The sequence below is a fragment of the Mandrillus leucophaeus genome, unplaced genomic scaffold (genome assembly GCF_000951045.1).
Source record: "Mandrillus leucophaeus isolate KB7577 unplaced genomic scaffold, Mleu.le_1.0 Scaffold1253, whole genome shotgun sequence".
In the NCBI taxonomy this organism is placed as follows: Eukaryota; Metazoa; Chordata; class Mammalia; order Primates; family Cercopithecidae; genus Mandrillus; species Mandrillus leucophaeus.
In genome coordinates, this window is record NW_012100910.1 from 416,320 (window position 1) to 428,417 (window position 12,098).

Here is a 12,098-nt window from a genome sequence, read left to right on the forward strand (position 1 = left end):
CTCCCTGTCTTCCTTCCTCTCCTCCCTCCCTCCTCCCCTTCCTCCCTTCTTCCTTTCCTCCCTATCTTCCTGCCTTCCATTTTCCTTCCTTCCTTCCTTCCCTTCCTCTCTCCTTCCCTTCCTCCCTTCTTCCTCTCCTCCCTCCCTCTCTGCCTGCCTTCCTTCCTTCCTTCCTTCCTTCCCTCCCTCCTTCCTTCCCCTTCCATCTCATTTACTTCCCCCTATTCCTTAACTGCATTTCATGATCATCAGTACATTGATATTAAAGTTAAAGTGGTTAAATATTTGCTGTTGATCCTGAAGTCATTTGTTTATACTTTAAAAATATCTTTACCGTAATCATTTGATCTTTTTCCCAAAGCTTTCCCTTTTTCTTGCCACAAATGCAACCAGGAATGAATTACTTTAATTGGAAAAAATGTAAACTGGCTCCTAACTATCAGACTAGGCATTAAAGGAGATACCATTTATCTCTAATATATTTTTTAAGTGGTATTTGCTGTTTCTAACAGCCTTGTTATCAGGGCATGACTTCAGTCTGGTCATGTATTATCAGTTATTCATAAACAGCCTTAAGCAGATGTGGCCACGTGTCCTGCCCTAGAGGCAGGCTCATTCTAGCCTCTCTTCTCATCAAAACCCAGTCAAATGCCGCTGTCAAGGGTGCTTATCTTATTCCCCAAATGCTCATAAACTGGAAATATCAAATTTCGTGCTATTTAAAGATCACATGCTGACTGCACTGTGCTCAGCAGTAACACAGCCAAGCACCGAGGGGAGATTGTGGATTGTGGGAGGTGCTTGGCTGGCTCCAGAGGTGAAGCAAATGAAGCAGTCGCCAAACTGGAAGTAATTCCACCATGGCTTCCAGAAAGGCAAAAATCTAAATGCTGTCAGGTCGAAGGCTGAACTTTGCCAAGGAGAAGAAAGTCATGCAGGTGGGCAGATGGGGTGCAGGAATCTCCAGTCCCTGGAGATATTCTTTCATTTTCTTCCCTGTGGGAAATTCTGTCCCTACCTTGGAGAAGTTCATAGTTTAGTGTGGAGAAGGCAGACAAATAAAGAGATTATTATAATGGGATGGAAATAGGAAAGTGTTTCTTCCTCACTAGAAAGAGCTGCCTGTGGACCACAAACAAAGCTTTTTCTTTCTCTCCCAGGGCTGACCTTAAATGCCTATGATTTAATTGATAGTCATAATTAGAAAAAGCAGACTGAAATAGAATTTCAAATTATATCTGAAACCTAACACTCACCCATTCAACTGAGTTTAAAAGCAAACACTTGGCCAGGTGCAGTGGCTCATGCCTATAATCCCAGCACTTTGGGAGGCCGAGGCAGGTGGATCACTTGAGGTCAGGAGTTCAAGACCAGCTTGGCCAACATGGTGAAACCCTGTCTCTACTAAAAATACAAAAATTATCCAGGTGTGGTTGTGGGCGACTGTAGTCCCAGCTACTTGGGAGGCTGAAGCAGGAGAATCACTTGAACCCAGGAGGCAGAGGTTACAGTGAGCCAAGATGGTGCCACTACACTGCAGCTTGGGGGACAGAGTGAGATTCCTTCTCAAAAATAAAATAAAATAAAATACAAAATAAATAAAATAAAAGATTTTTATTTTTATTTTATTTTTCCTGAGAAAATTGCTTGTCATTTTCGTGGGAATAAGCCGACTTTCCTCTTCTTTCCAGTTACGAGGTAGTGGGCACTATTCTAAATAGTGGAGAATGTATTTTCTTGAATCTAGGCAGAAAGCTTTGACTAAAACCAATTCAAATTTCTGACTTGATGTGAGCAGTATAAAGAAAATTGCAGTCCACTTAATTTACAGTAGAGGTGAAAACTTGAATTGGTGGTTCATTAAGATGAACATCCAAAAAATTGAGTATTTCAGAGATTAAAGTCCCTAAATCCCTGGATTTGACAAAACTAGTTGGCAATAAATAAAATGAGCTAGTTATAGAGTTATCAGAGAAAAAACATTATGCCTTATGGGGCTCTGCCTTTTATATTTTGGGTACTGTCTGAAACAATCTAGGCAGAACTAAGTAAAAGTGGGAAGTGGGAGGGGTAATTCCAACAACTTTCCAAATGTCAAGTCTTTCATAGATTTAAGACAGCATTGGGGGCAAGTCTAGGAGAGGGTTCATTGTAGTATATATTGAAACCAGACCAGTGTTCTTTTTATAATCTATGGTTGCTGATCTGACATTTTTTATTGGCACTAGAATTTCACTGAGTGTTTTATGTAGGAAAAGTGACATTTGAAGTCATCTTTTGATATAATTGTTTCTTCATGTTTTTGGGGAAAAGATTTTGTTTTTATAATAAAATGAAGAGTCTCTACAGAAAATTACATTTCTTAGGAAAGCCAATGATTAATTCACTAAACTTAAGACTTCAGATATATGTTAAATTAGATTTCTTAATAATCAGAAATATTCCAAATACCCACAAAATGCAAATTAGGAAAAAATAAGTGGTTGATAGTTAAATGTGTGAGACCGAATATACCAATGGATAATGGCCCAGACTATATGTTACAATATAACTCTGACCTACAACTTCTGTAGAAAACAGCCCAGAGATTGAAACCATAAACTTTTTATCAATAGGTCCAGGAAGGTCGGGCCTTGGTTAGTGACTGCCAGCTTCTCTATTTTTTGCCACTCCCACTTCTATTCCAACTCAGGACCATCCAGAGAAAGTCAATTATGTTCTCCAAACCAATCATATACAATATCCAACTTCTAGTTAGCTGCCTCCAGCTTCCCCAGGCCAACAGCCTCCTCTCCAGGCACATCCAAGGCCTTCCTTTTCTACTGTAAAATTTCCCATGGCCTGAGTCTGTTCTGACTACAAGTGATGGTGGCTGACTCTCTTCCTCTAACAAATTGAATAAATAGTCTCTGTTTTGTTCCACTTGGGTAATCTTTGTTTATTTCCCCAAGTGAAAAATGTGTAGAACTACAAGTTCTAGAAAATAAGCTGAAATTTCAGTGGTTTTATGCTCTATTATCCATTGAAATACTAAAAACTTATTAGGCTAATTATGTGACATTTGCCTATAGTCAATCAACCAACAAATATTTATTGAGACTTGACACTCTGCTCTGTGTTCGGTGGTGTGGAAGTTATTGGCATTGTATTAGAGCAAACTGGTATTAAAGAGCTGCCAACAATCTAATTTGTGTTGAATACTTGCTATAATCAAGACTCAGGGGTCAAACATTCCATGAATCAACTCTTAGTTTTGCTGTTTACTAGCTCTTTGACCTTGGGCAAGTAACTTTGTTTAAAAAATTCAGCATAATCATCTTTAAAATGAATAATAAATATCTACCATAAAGAATTTTTGTATTAAATTAAATGACTCAGCTAAAATGCTAGCACTTTGCCTGATAGTAATAATTGTACATTATGTGACAACTTACTATATTACATGCCCACCACTATTTTAATATGTAAGAGGTGAATAAAACATAAATGTTCTCTTTGGTGGAATTACCTATTTGAAAGGAAAGACTATATGAATAGTATACATGGATTGGTTAAAAAATTTTTTAGACAATGCATAATTCAATGTTGAATTGATGATAGTGTATTTAAGTGCTTTGAGGCTTGGCAGAGGGGAAATTAATGCACACTGGAATGCTTTGGAAAGAATTTTGGGAAGAGGAGGCTGTTGATATGGCTCTTGATGACTGGCAAGATTGGGATAGGTGGAGTAAAAGAGGCAGAGCTTTCCAACTCAGAACATCACTCCTGAAATCCCCATCACCCCTGTGAATCTGTGAAGACCTTGGCCTGCTGGGAACAGATAACTTGTATTGGCAAACTGGGAATTAAGGAAGACTGAATTGGAAGGGCAGATTATGGATGTAGATCCTTAGAAAGTTAGAGACAGTGAGGGCTACTCTAAGGTGGTATTTAAGGAAGTTTGATTTAGCTGTCGGGTGGATTAGCAGAGAAGTCAGAGAGACTGAAGTTACCAGGGAAGTATTGAGTCATCTAGATATGAGCTGAAGCCTGCCTGAGTTAAGGTGGTTGTGGTAAAAATGAAGAGGGGAAAACTTTAGAGGAAGGATATCTAAGATTTGGCAAGTGAATGGTTATAAAGAATTAAATAACAATAATAATAATTACTACTTACTAACACTTGCTATGCAGGCAGTATTATATAAAAGAAGTATCCTTTATGTAAGTAATTGACCAAAAACGGAGTTTGTGTTCCCAATTAAAAATAACTTTCTTAAATACTGCAGGAATTTTCACTCTGTTAGTTCGTGGTACGAACTTTACAGTTTACTTACTTTTGATGTTACTTTTTAGCAGAGTAATGAGTTAGAGTTATTATTAAACAAATTCATGCACATAGTTTATGAATATCAAACATCATTAGACTTTAATAAGTCATGTAGCAGGTTACCAATAATTACCCTTTAGTCAAACGTAAAATTAAGAATCCCCTGGAAGTGGGCATTGCACTACCCTGAGAGCCAATGCGAGGACTGCACTTTTAGAGCCTTTCTCCGCCCACCTATTGGCCTTTCAGGAGCCACCAGTTGCCACAGCTGATCCTATTTTGAGAAATCAACTGTGGATAATGTTATCATTTCTTCTATCAGCTTGATTGGCTTTCTTAGAGGCATAGATATAAACCCAAACTTTTCTTCTTCTTATTTCCATAGGGTCCTTTCTTTGAAATAGATTGCGCTGTTTTGTGGCAGCTTATGGGTGCAATTTCAGACTGACTGACTAACTCCAGGGTAGGGTAGAAAAGCAGACACATTCCTCAAGTCCTCCTCTTCTCTATTTTTCATAGTAAGAACCTGTTGAGAACTGAATTGTGTCCTCTCCAAATTCATATGCTGATGTATTTGGATGCCCCACTGTGATGGTATTAGAGGGTGGGGCCTATGGGAGGTAAATAGGTGTAGATGAGTTCATGAGGGTGGACCTCTCATGACGGGATTAGTATCCTTGTAAGAACAGACACTGGAGCTCTTTCTCTTTCTCTTTTCTCTCTCTCTGCCATGTGAGGACACAGCAAAAAGGTGGCTGTCTGAAAGCCAGAAAGAGGGTCTTCACCAGAACCTGACCATATTGGCACCCTGATCTCAGACTTCCAGTCGCCAGAACAGTGAGAAAATATATTTCTGTTGTTTAAGCAACCCAGTGTGTGGCATTTTGTGATAGCGGCCCAGGTTGACTAATATAGAACCTCAATACTTAAAGCCCTTAACATACATCTAATCTCGTGTTTGATGTTTTTGCGTTTTGTCACATTTAATCCTTACAATAGCACTGTGAGACCAACTTTATTATCCCTATATTACAGATGAATAAACTCAGGCTCAGATTGGTTAAAATAACTCGATCAATTGCACACAACCAATCAGGGATAGAGTTAGGATTTGAACTCAGGTCTTGCTCCAAATTCCATTCCCTTAGCAACTGTACTTCCTTTTAAAGGCAAGTATAAAATTAGAGGTGACTTCAAGTACAATAAGGGACCTGTGAGGCCCTTGCCAGAGATAGAAAAGCCAAGGAAGAGAAACAGTTTCAGGCAAAGCAGGAGGAAGGGTGTTGCTAAATTTAATCTAGAATATGATGAGTTTGGGGAGATGAATAAATATTCATATAAAAAGTTAGCACGGAGGCTGGGTGCAGTGGCTCACATGTGTAATTCCAGCACTTTGGGAGCAAAGGCAGACAGACTGCTTGAGCCCAGGAGTTTGAGACCAGCCTGAGCAACATAGTGAGACCCTATCTCTATAAAAATATAAAAATTAGCTGGGCATGGTGGTGCACACCTATAGTTCCAGCTACCTGGGAGGCTGAAGTGAAAGGATCAGTTGAGTTCGTGAGTTCGAGAGCAGCCTGGGCAACACGGCAAAACCCTGTCTCTACAAAAAGATACATAGATTAGCTGAGGGTGGTGGTGTGTGCCTACTGTCCCAGCTACTCAGGAGGCTGAGGTGAGAGGATCACCTGAGCCAGGGAGTTTAAGGCTGCAGTAAGCCGTGATCATGCCACTGCACTCAAGCCTTGGGGAAAGAGTGAGAGCCTGTCAAAAAAAAAAAAAAAAAAAAAAAAGGTTAGCATAGAATAATAGAATATTACCTCCATACACCCATTTTTGAATAATATATATCAAGACAATGGCAATATTCATTGGCAGTTACTATTAAGAGATATTTCATAACCTTGTGCTAAGATCATATGGGAAAAGATATGTCAGACAGATCCTCTTTTCTTGTCAGACAGACTTAGTTTGCAATTAAGCACAAAGATCTGTCTACTTGCACCTTCCTCTTTTCCTTTAGTGCTGACAGCTCTGTCTATCTTTGCTCCTTTTACCTACAGTTGAGGTATTTATTACTGTGCTAAGTCACAAGGGCCTTTAAGGTTTTATTCAAATCCAAGAATGATGTAGAACTGATTAGATGGGTTATTCTCCTCTGAAAAGAACCAAGGGAGTCAGAAGAGAGAGATTCAATTCAATACTTGATATAAGAAAGTAAGCCAGCTAGAGAAGTTCTCCGATTAAATCTAATTCAGCATGACTTAGAAAGAAAGTCCACCAGGGACATAATTCATCAGTAAGGCTCAGACTAGACTGCCTTGCTATGCCAAATGAATTCAAGGTACAATGCCACTTTGAAAAGACAGAATTGCTGTCAGGACTCATGCATAATAACCCTGAGCAGGGCTAGTTTTATAGATTTGGAAAGCATCTCATCTTACTCGACACACTTAGGATGAGTCAGTCAAGATAGGATTTATGAAAATTCCTTTTGTAAGAAGAGAGTTTTGTGGGAGGATGTAGCTCATTTTTTAGTTTTAAAGATAAAGACTCATCCTTGAGACATAAAGAACATGAAGCCAGCTGTGGAGCTAGTGAAATAAGTAAAAACCACTTCACCCACTCAACTGTAAACTATAAATTGAAGCATTATATTAGCTGATATTTAGATAACAGTAAAATTATTATGGCTTAAATATTAGGTAAAACTGGGCTTCAAATCCTGTCTTTGCAATTTGGTAGCTGTGTAACTGTGAGCAGGTTACCAAAGCTCACCAAGTGAACGTATTCTCACCTGCAAAAGGGAGATAAAACTATTTGTGTGTGTGTGTGTTGCAAGTAGGGGGTGAGTGTTAGAAAAACATGAAACAAGTGAAATATGGTGTCTGGACAATGTTAAGTGCATTTCACCCCACAATCTAGAATCTACGCTTCAGCAAAGTCTGACTAAAGTTTAGACACCTTCTTCCTCTCTGATTTCATGCACGTTCCTAGTACCAAAACAGGATGCTTCTTCCACTGACCTTAGGCCTATCTTATTGACTCAGAGATTGGTCAAACCTTTTTGGATCTCCCAAAGCCTTCTCACTTCTCTGCACATTACCTCATATGATTAGGGGTGTTGTTTGGAAGAAAATAGCCTAGAAATCACTAATAGTTTACGATCAACCTGCTGCTCACCTAACAGGACTGTGAGGAAAGGCCAAAAAGAAGTAAGATAGAGTTAATATAAAACAGTGATTGGGGGCACTGGCATGAAGTGCAGAAATAAGATTCAAAATGAGTGTCTCTATGACTCCCAAAAACACCTGTGGATCTTGAAATGTCTAATGCCTGGGCCTGGGGTGCATCCCAAACCTACTGAGTTGGAATTGGAGTTCGGGGAAAATACAGGGCATAAGAACTTGTGTTTTCTTTAGTGCTTTCTTGGCATTTACCTTGCCAGGAGTGTGTTTATTTCATTACTCTTTTCCAACAATTCATTTTCACTTTGTTGATTCTTTACTTTTAAAAAAATATTTGAAATATTTAAATTTACAGAAGAGATGAAAAATATTGCAAAGTTACTGTCCAGCTTCCCTTTATGTTAACATCTTATATGACTATAAAACATTTATCAAACTAAGAAATTAACTATGGTACAATGCAATTAACCAAATAACAGAACTTCTTTGCATTTCACCAGTTTCTCTCTAGTGTCTTTTTCTGATTCAGGATCCCACATGTATTCAGCTGTCATGTCTCTTGATCTCCTCCAACCTGTGATAGTGCCTCAGCCTTTCCATATCCACTGTGACTTTGGATAAGTCTGGTCAATTATTTTGTAAATTGCCTCTCACTTTAGGTTCTGATGCTTTCTTATAATTAGATGGAGGCTATGTATTGTTAGAAAGGATTCCACTGAGGTGATGTATGTGCCCTGCTTAGTGCATCATGTCCAGGCACATGCTCTTGATATATACTGCTGGTGATTTTAACCTTGATCACCTGGCTGAGGTGACATCTGTCAGAATTCTCCACTGTAAACTTATTATTTTTTACATTTGTAATTATACACATTGGGGGGACATTTGGAGCTATGCAAATATCTTGTTTCTGCTTACCCTTTTACCCTTTAATTTTAGCATTCATCAGTAGATTTTGCCTCCAGCAGTTATAATGCTGCTGTTTTAATGATGATTTTCTATTTCTCTCATTCCTTCTACATTTATTAAAACAGAAATCTAGGTATTGCTGTGAAAATATTTCCCAGATGTAATAAAAGCCTACATATAATTACCTAAAGATGTAGTCAGTGACTTAATTTGGGGATGATTTTCCTGGATAATCTGGGTAGATCTGATTCAAGAAACTGGAAGGCTTTAATAGCAGGGCTAAGGCTTCCCGAAAAGAAAGAACAAATGTGCCTGTGAACAGCAAGTTTGGTAGAGTGTCTGTGGAGTTTCTACTGGCTTATGATCTTTCCCTGGTTGCCTGTGGATAATAGCTTTGGCACTTGCTTATGAGTTCCAGCTTTGCCAGTGATGGTCCTGTCTTGACTACTACTTGAATTTCAGACTTCTGCATAAGCCAATTACTGGTTGTTTTTCTTTCTATCTATCTATCTATCTATCTATCTATCTATCTATCTATCTATCTATCTATCTATCTATCTATCTATCTAATCTTCCAATCTTTCTCCTTCTGATTTTGCTTCTCTTTTTGCACCCCGAGTGACACAACAACTTGATAATATTCCATGATTCAAACCACGAGCATGGCATATCTTTATTGAGTCTCTGATTTCTTTCATTATTATTTGTATATGGTTTTCAGCAGAAAAATCATGCCTGTGCTATGTTAGTTACACTTAAGTATCTCTTTGGTGTTATTATAAATTTTATTGCTTTAAAAAATGTTCAATTCTTATTATTTATTGATAGTATATAAAATATAATTGATATTTGTATGTAGACATTCTGCAAACATGCTAAACTCATTTATTAGTTCTAGAAACTGTTTGTATAGATTTTTGGGAGATCTACGTAGACAATATTGTTTTCTAAAAACAGAGATAATTTTATTCTTTTCTAAAATATAAAATTTTTGTTTCCTTGCTGTATTTCAATGGCTAGAACTTTGAGTACAATGTTGAGTCTCACTGGTAAGAGAAGACATCTTTGCCTTGTTCCAAACTGTAGAGTAGGGTACTCAGTTTTATACCATCAAATATGATGGAGCCCTTTAGCAGTAGAAGCCCATTATCAGATTCAGACAGTTTATTTCAGTTCCTAGTTTTCTCAGAGTTGTAATTTTGAAGGACTATTGAATTTCATCAAATAATTTCTGCATTGGCATTAATGTTTTTTCCTGCTGATTTCTATTTTATTTCAAATTTAACCTTAATTTTTTTTAAAAAAGTAAATTATGGTGAGAGAAGAGAGACAGACCCTCTCATATTGTTTTATATTGTTTTATACTCAGAAAAAGAAAGAAAAGTGAAACTAAAGGCAAGTAGCCCAGTGCCTAGGAACCAGACCTGAAACCAGGCCTGGGCCTGCCTGACTTAAGCCTGGTAGTTAAAGATTGACCCCTGACCTAACCAGTTATGTTATCTATAGATTCCAGACATTGTGCGGAAAGGCATTGTGAAACTTCCCAGTCTGTTCTGTTTCACTCTAATCACCGGTGCATGCGGCCCCTCCATGTACCTGCTGCTTGCTCAATCGATCGTGATCATGACCCTCTCATGTGGACCCACTTAGAGCTGTGAGCCGTTAAAAGGGACAGGAATTGCTCACTCAGGGAGCTCAGCTCTTGAGACAGGAGTCTTGCCGATGCTCCCGACCAGATAAACCTCTTCCTTCTTTAACTCCACGTCTGAGGAGTTTTGTCAGTGACTCGTCCTGCTACAATGGATTCACAGGAGGTTGCACATACATTGACAGATTACTGAATGCTAAGCTAGTCTTACATTCCTGGGATAAGTCACATTTGGTTTTAATGTATTTTCATTTTTATATATTGATGGCTTGATTAGCTAGCATTTTATTAAAGATTTTTTTTGTGTGTATATGTTCATGAGGATTATTAGTCTGTAGTTTTCTTATAATGTCTTTGACTAGTTTTGGTATTAGGGTAACACTGGCTTCATAAAATGAGTTGGGAAGTCATCTCTCCTCTTCTGTTTTCTGGAAGGGATGGTATATAATTATATTATTTTTTCCTTAAATGTTTGGTAGAATTCACTAGAGAAACTATTTAGGAATGAAGATTTCTTCCTGAAAGTTTTTAAAGCAGGGATTCAATTAATGTAATAGAATCAGTACAACTGAAATTATCTACTTCATTTTGCTAATTTGTATATTTTAAGTATTGACCCATTTCATCCAGGTTGTCAAATGTATGTGCAAATAATTTTGCAATATTACTTTATTCTTCTTTTAATATTTGTGGGATTTGTACTAATATTCTCTTTTCTTCCTGAAGTTGGTAATTTGTGTCATCTTTTTTTTTTTCCTTTGTCAATCTAGCTAAAGATTTGTCATTATTCTTAATGTATTTAAAGTATTAACTTTGCTTTTATAGATTTTCTCTACTGACTTTTGTTTTCAATTTCTTTAGTCTGTGCACTTATCTTATTTCTGACCTTCTGATGTCTTTGGGTTTAGTTTGCTCTTCTCATTTCTTAAAGTGAAAGCTTAAATTATTAATTCTTAACTTTAAAATTTTCTAATATAAGCATTTAATGCTGTAAGTTTCTCTTTGAGCACTACTTTAACTACAGGCCACAAATTTTGATGTGTTATAGTTTAACTTGAATTTAGTTCAAAGTATTTCTTAATTTTTTTTGGACTTCTTGTTTGACCCATGGTTACTTAGAATAATCTTTTTAATATCCAAATATCCAAACATTTTAAATATTTTCCACATATCCTTCTGTTACTGATTTTCAATTTCATTCCATTATGATCTGAGAACATAGTTTGTGTGATTTTCATTCTTTTAAATTTATTGAGGTTTGTTTCATGGCCTACAATATGGTTGCCTGTGGTTGAGATTTGTTGTTGCTATGGTAACTCTCAGTGTATACCACAGACTAGAAATTGCTCTGCTAGAGGTACGTTTTGTTTAGGGTTGGAGTCTGTCTGCTGAACTCTGAGTTTTAGGTCTTCCCTTTGCACCTCAAAGAAGATCTATTCCAATACTCTTCTTCTTCTGTCCCCTCCCATTGGTATTCTGCTATAATTTAGCTTGGAGCTGTGGAAATTGGTCTTTGCTGTTTTGATTAATCCTTGGTTTTAGGCATGCATTGCTTATCTGGAGCTTGGGGGTGCTGCCTTCTCAGTTCTGCCTTTTCCCTGGCTAAAGTTTTGGGCTCAGTGTAATCCTACTCCTTCCCTAGGCATAGAATTTCCCTCTGTTCCCTTCCACCAGCTGCCAGTTTTCACAGATGCCTTGAGAGCAGCAGTAGTTTCTTGCCTCTCTTGCTCTTGTGCTCTTCTCCTCCCTCATGTCTGCACCCTGGTGCTTCTTAGAGCTCTTCTTAATCTTTCCTTTGAGCAGCCAGTGGGGCTTGTAGAGAAAGAGCCTCCAAGTAGACACAGAGTCAATTTCTGCAGTCCCCAGAGCTTTCATACTGTCTGGCCAGCCCATGTTTGTCTCAGTTGTTCAGTGGGTTCAAAAAAAGTCATGAATTTAAAATGAGTATGGCTGATTTTGTTCTAATGGGGAACAAGGGTCTTCCAGTTCTCTGCATGTTGGGCAGATGCAGAAACTCTGTTTGCGTTTTAATTTTTTTTTTTTTTTT